The sequence below is a fragment of the Oryx dammah genome, unplaced genomic scaffold, assembly GCF_014754425.2.
Source record: "Oryx dammah isolate SB20612 unplaced genomic scaffold, SCBI_Odam_1.1 HiC_scaffold_5, whole genome shotgun sequence".
Lineage (NCBI taxonomy): Eukaryota > Metazoa > Chordata > Mammalia > Artiodactyla > Bovidae > Oryx > Oryx dammah.
The window spans coordinates 54,910,401-54,917,300 of record NW_024070189.1 but is presented as its reverse complement, the minus strand read 5'-3'; the positions used below and the strand labels follow the sequence as shown (position 1 = coordinate 54,917,300).

Sequence of the window (6,900 nt, the reverse complement as noted above, 5' to 3'; positions counted from 1 at the left end):
ACACACATTATGAAGGAAGCCAGAGAAATCTGACAACCTGCCACCTACAACCTGGAGACTCAGAAGAGCCACTGGGATAATCCAGGCCGGGCCTGAGACCCTGAGAACCAAGGCACTTCTAGTGTAAGTCTCTGAGTCCAAGGGCCGAGAACCTGGAGCTCTCATGTCCCCGAGCAGGAGAAGAAAGACGCTCCGGCTCAAGAAGGAGGAGGTTGGGTCATGCCATCCCGTGGACACAGCGACTCTGCAGCAACGTCAGCTCAAACAGGGACGGCTAGGACATAATCTCCGCATAAAAGCCGTCCCCAGCACAACCCCCCACAATCAGGAGTGAACAGAAAACCTAGAGCTTCTCCCTGAGGAGCAGAGTTTGATCCCCACACACGGCACCCGTACCTGAGAGACTTTCAAAACCTGTACCTGAGAGTCGGTTCCTCAAAACATCTAGCTTTGAAAACCAGCAGGGCTTGTGTCCGTAGACCACAAGGCTACACGAACCTGGGAGATGCCTCTTAAAGGGCTCACACTCGAACTCTCCCAGATAGGGTTTAGTGAGGCGGTAGCCTCTGGAAAGAAACCGACTATATGTGGTGGTGGTTTAATCGCTAAGTCGTGTCTGACTCTAGGGGCCCCATGGACTGTAGCCTGCCAGGCTCCTCTTTCCATGGGATTCTCCAGGCAAGAATACTGGAGTAGGTTGCCATTTGTTCACCTGAAAGGTGTCTGTCTGACAGGAATCTAATTTGGCACACAACCAGGGGCCTACTGGCTGACAGGCACCATCTCCAAGCTCCAGCCAGTGGAGGCATCTTTTCTTTTTTAAAAAATGTTATACTGAGTAGCAATAGCGCCAGACCCCAGCGGAGATGCTCCCAGAGGTTTTGTCAGTGTTGTTTCTCCAGCGGCGGCAGCTCTCGCCCCAGCATCAGAATGAGTCCGGTTCGTGTTCCTCCGCGGGGTCTCTCTCTCTCTCCTGCAACGGATGCAGCCTAAAGCGTCTGAGTCCGCGATGGATAGAGAAATGGAACTACTCCATGAACTCTATCAGTGGCTTGCGCTTTGAACCTATAGAAGAAAGTTTGAGGAACAAGCAATGAGGAAAACTTACAGATGTAGTAATGAGGGATCCTGCAAGTAAAAGATAAGAAACGTTTAATTTTGTAACTTTTTCATCCATGGCTGAGGTTGAGGCTGCCACAGCCACAGGACCTCATTCAGCTGATGGGACAGTGGTTGAGCCAAAATGTGCTATTGCAAGAGGGGAATCTGGAAAGCCAGGGGCTCATGTAACTATGGGGCTTCCCACGTGGTGCTCATGGTATAGAACCCACCTGCCAAAGCAAGGGACACAAGAAATGCAAGTTCGATCCCTGGGTCGGGAAGACCCGGAGGAGAACATGGCAACCCACTACAGTAGTCTTGGTTGAAGAATCCAATGGACGGAGGAGCCTGGCGGGCTACAGTCCGTGGGGTCACTAAGAGTCGAACACTGACTAAAGCAACTGAGTATATACAGCCATGCATATGTACCTGGGAAGAAGCTGTTTGTTGATGGAATACAGAAGATGCTGAGGAACATCATCTTAGAGCTTACTTTGAGGAACATGGAAAAATTGACACCATTGAGATAATTACTGATAAGCAGTCTGGAAAGAAAAGAGGGTTTGAATTTGTTACTTTTGATAACCATGATCCTGTGGATAAGATTGTGTTGCAGAAATAACATGCTATCTTGGTCATAATGCAATAGTTAGAAAGGTTTTGTCTAGACAAGAAATGTAGGAAGTACAAAGTTCTAGAAATGGAAAAGGAGGTGACTTTGGTTTTAGAGATTCTCATGGTGGTGGTGGTGGTGAAAATTTTGGACTAGAGCCTAGAAGTAACTTTAGAGGAGGGTCTGATGGATATGGAAGTCGTGGTGGATTTGGGGATGAATAAAAGCCCTTACTCCTTGGAAGAAAAGTTATGACCAACCTAGATAGCATATTCAAAAGCAGAGACATTACTTTGCCGACTAAGGTCCGTCTAGTCAAGGCTATGGTTTTTCCTGTGGTCATGTATGGATGTGAGAGTTGGACTGTGAAGAAGGCTGAGCGCCGAAGAATTGATGCTTTTGAACTGTGGTGTTGGAGAAGACTCTTGAGAGTCCCTTGGACTGCAAGGAGATCCAACCAGTCCATTCTGAAGGAGATCAGCCCTGGGATTTCTTTGGAGGGAATGATGCTGAAGCTGAAACTCCAGTACTTTGGCCACCTCATGTGAAGAAGAGTTGACTTATTGGAAAAGACTCTGATGCTGGGAGGGATTGGGGGAGGGAGGTGAAGGGGACGACAGAGGATGAGATGGCTGGATGGCATTGCTGACTCAATGGACGTGAGTCTGAGTGAACTTCAGGAGTTGGTGATGGACAGGGAGGCCTGGTGTGCTGTGATTCATGGGGTCGCAAAGAGTTGGACACGACTGAGTGACTGAACTGAACTGAACTGAATGGGTATGGAGGAGGACCTGGAGGTGGCAGTTTTGGAGATAGCCCTGGTTATGGAGGAAAAGGAGGATATGGTGGTGAAAGACCTGGATATGGCAACCAGGATGAGGGCTACAAAGGTGGTGATGACAGCTATGGAGGAAGAAATTATGGAAGTTATGGAAATTATGATTTTGGAAATTATAACCAGTAGCCTTCTAACTATGATCCAATGAAGAGTGGAAACTTTGATGGTAGCAGGAACATGAGGAACGATATGATGGAAGAGACTCTGGCCCAGAAGTCATCAGAAGAAGTGGGAGTTATGGAAGGAGAAGCCAATATTGAGCTTCTTCTTGTTTGCCACAGGAAGATGTCTCACTGCAGGTAACTAATAAAGAAATGGCCAACCACAGAGTCCTCAAGAAATAAGAAATTCTGTACCATCTGAAAGTAGTTCTTGTTGGTGCCTTGATTTTAAAAAGCACTCTTTAAGAATAAAGGGAAATGTTTTCTGATAAAAATAATAGACTTCATTTAGGACATATTCTTAATGTAAAACAATTACAAAGTGAGGATAATCACTCACCTAGGGTAAGTCAAGTGGGCTTTAGAAAACATCACTATGAACAAAGCTAGTGGAGGTGACAAAATTTCAGTTGAGCTATTTCAAATCCTGAATGATGATGCTGTAAAAGTGCTGCACTCAATATGCCAGCAAATTTGGGAAGCTCAGCAGGGGCCACAGGACTGGAAATTGTCAGCCTGGCGTGCTGCGATTCATGGGGTCGCAAAGAGTTGGACATGACTGAGCAACTGAACTGAACTGAACTGAACATCAAATCAGCTAGAAGGATAAATGTATCATGTTTTGAATTAGGTTTTGTGAGTAGACAGATTAAAATTCTATTTTAAATGTAAACTTTATTAAAATAAATAGTCTTATATTCAAATACTTGGTGTAACATTTACACATAGAATGTGAATCTTGTTATATGAATATTAAGTTGTCTAAAGGATTGTCATCCCCTCGATTTATAAAGCAGTTTCACAAAGTAATGCATATTGCCATTTCCCTTTCAGTTCAGTTCAGTTCAGTTATTCAATCGTGTCTGACTATTTGTGACCCCATGGATTGCAGCTCACCAGTCTTCCCTGTCCATTACCAACTCCCAGAGCTTACTCAAACTCATGTCCATTGAGTCCATGATGCCATCCAACCATCTCATCCTCTGTCATCCCCTTCTCCTCCTGCCTTCAATCTTTCCCAGCATCAGGGTTTTTTCCAGTGAGTCAGTTCTTCGCATCAGGTGGCCAAAGTATTGGAGTTTCCACTTTAGCATCAGTCCTTCCAGTGAATAGTCAGGACTGATTTCCTGTAAGATGAACTGGTTGGATTTCCTTGCAGTCCAAGGGACTCTCAAGAGTCTTCTCCAACACCACAGTTCAAAAGCATCAATTCTTTAGCACTCAGCTTTCTTTATAGTCCAACTCTCATATCTATACCTGACTACTGGAAAAACCACAGCTTTGACTAGACGGACCTTTGTTGGCAAAGTAATGTCTCTGCTTTTTAATATGCTGTCTAGGTTGGTCATAGCTTTTCTTCCAAGGAGCAAGCGTCTTTTAATTTCATGGCTGCGATCACCATCTGCAGTGATTTTGGAGTCCCTCAAAATAAAGTCTCTCATTGTTTCCATTGTTTCCCCATCTATTTCCCATGAAGTGATGGGACCAGATGCCATGATCTTCGTTTTCTGAATGTTGAGCTTTAAGCCAACTTTTTCACTCTCCTCTTTCACTTTCATCAAGAGGCTCTTTAGTTCTTCTTCACTTTCTGCCATAAGGGTGGTGTCATTTGCATATCTGAGGTATAGTGATAGATAAATGAGAAAAGCATTATGGACATTATTGCCTCTCCCTAATAAAATGCCATTCTTTATACACTGTAAAAATTTAAAAAAAACACATTATTCTTTATTATCTTTTTTATTTCCCCTGCCCCTGTGGGCACTATCTATATGCTTTCCTTCTGCTCATTCCAGTTGACAGTTGAGTAATTTTTTAGCTCTAGCTGGTGGGATCCATTTTTTTCTTTCTTTTTTGTTTTCCTTTTTTTTCTCTATATGTGCTTTTTCTTCTGTATATGTGAATGTTCTGAATATATGAAGCAAAATTTGTTTGCCTTCCTCATATTCATTCCTACTTCTTCTGAATATAACCCCTAATTTGAACTAGGGAATTTCCCTTGTCCCTGCCTCATGGGACATGCACTTCTCCTTCAACTCAGGCTAAGCAGTGGCTCTTATTCCCATGATCATTGTAATTGGTTCAGGAATGAATACATGAACCTTATAGACCAATGAGATGCCATAAAATTTTGACTGGCAATCCTTGAGTAGAAACAGTTTTGATTTTTCACTAAGTGTGAACTTGAAAATAAACAGGAGCTGAAGCAAATGCAGCCATTTTCCTACTATGAGAAACATGGGAATTGAATCACTACAACGAAGAAAGCCTACGGACATTGCTCAAACTCAGGATGAAGCCGTAACTGAAGCTAGCCTTACCCTTTGTATTATTTATATATATATGAAATAATAATTGCCCTTTTGCTTAAGTCCTTGGATTTATGGGATACCACTTACAAGGAGATCCAACCAGTCCATTCTAAAGGAGATCAGTCCTAGGTGTTCTTTGGAAGGAATGATGCTAAAGCTGAAACTCCAGTACTTTGGCCACCTCATGCGAAGAGCTGACTCATTGGAAAAGACTCTGATGCTGGGAGGGATTGGGGGCAGGAGGAGAAGGGGATGACTGAGGATGAGATGGCTGGATGGCATCACCGACTTGATGGACGTGAGTCTGAGTGAACTCCGGGAGCTGGTGATGGACACGGAGGCCTGGTGTGCTGCGATTCATGGGGTCGCAAAGAGTCGGACACGACTGAGTGACTGAACTGACTTACAACAAAAAAACGTCCTCATCTCGACACCATCCTGTTCTACTTTCTGTTTTCAGCTCTAAAATGTTGAAAGGTTGAATTTAAATTCTCAGAATTCCGAACTCAAAAGAAAAGATAATATGATCTCATAAATTTAATACTATACATACATTTGATTTCAAATATGATAAAAATTAATCCAAATTTTCAAATGTGCCTGAACTAGGATTTTAAGTAAAAACACCCTTTAGGACAAGGAATGTATGATAAGGTAATTAAGAATTATTGGGATGATTTCCTTTCTCTTTTAAGCTACTTTGATTAACCCTATTGTTACTTTTCTGTTATTCACCTAATCTGACATTATGGATCTGGAGAGAAAATGTGTGAAGGGGAACAGAAGAGAAAAATTCAGCAATTATTCTGACACTTAAACATCTGTCAGAGACCTCTGATCTGATGGAGGAACTTTGATTTTAGATATAAATTTCCTTTTTTGCATTCTCGCCAGTTTTTTCCTTCAGTAACACACTAGAACATATCATGTCATATACTCAACATCTGGAATGAAGAAAGATTTCCTAAAGGACCCTTGGCTGCCTTTTGCTCCCCTGGAGGAAATTCCCTAAGAGTTAGGTTGACAGCATGTTAAACAGGCATCATTCATCTGTGTGACAGTTCAGCATCTCACATTTAAGAGTAGAAGAATGAGAGCCCCTGATTTCTTCAGGCTAACTTTGGGGTTACATTACTCAAAGCCAAAGTGTCCAGATTAAGATGAAAAATATTTAGTCAGCCATCTAGATATTCTCAAGTATACAGATGTTTGACATAAGCATAGCCTGTGGTGGCACTATTTGGATATTCCCATTCTTTTTGACCGTTAAGCATTTATCATCACTTGAGTGCCAGCCACATAGGAAGGATTGACACATGCCATTGTTCCTGCCCCTCAAGAAGTTCACTGTCTTAGTGGCACACAAGCTACATAGTAAACCACAAGAAAGTATGAATGATTAATGTATCCAATTTGGATACTTTAATTGCACAGAGTATTACATTTGACTCAAAGCAAGACTTCTAGTTTATTCTGTTTTTGTGCAAATGAGAACAAGATGACTCTTTCTCTAGGCAAACTCAATCTACATCAGAACATATAGTGTGGGGAGCAGAGAGCAGAGTAACATCTGCACAACTATACACAGACTCATGTGGCATAAATAACATTTTATAGAATGAGAAGCCTCATGGTAGGAACATCTAGGGTTGATTAATTCTGTGCCTTGACAGCTCTGTCAAGGACCTAATGGATGTTTTCCATTTTTCTGCACTGGCATCATTAGCATGCTATCTCTTATCTGCAGGCTTATCCCTTCAGGGCTTCAAAAGAGCTTTTTTTTTTTTTTTTTTACTTTACAATTCTGTATTGGTTTTGCCATACATTGACATGAATCCACCACGGGTGTACATGCGTTCCCAAACATGAGCCCCC

At 42.5% G+C, this 6,900-nt stretch overlaps 1 pseudogene; it reads left to right on the top strand.

Annotated features, from left to right (window-relative positions):
• Positions 1-866: 866 nt before the first annotated feature.
• LOC120864473 lies at positions 867-2,855 on the top strand (annotated as a pseudogene).
• The last annotated feature ends 4,045 nt before the right edge of the window (positions 2,856-6,900 follow it).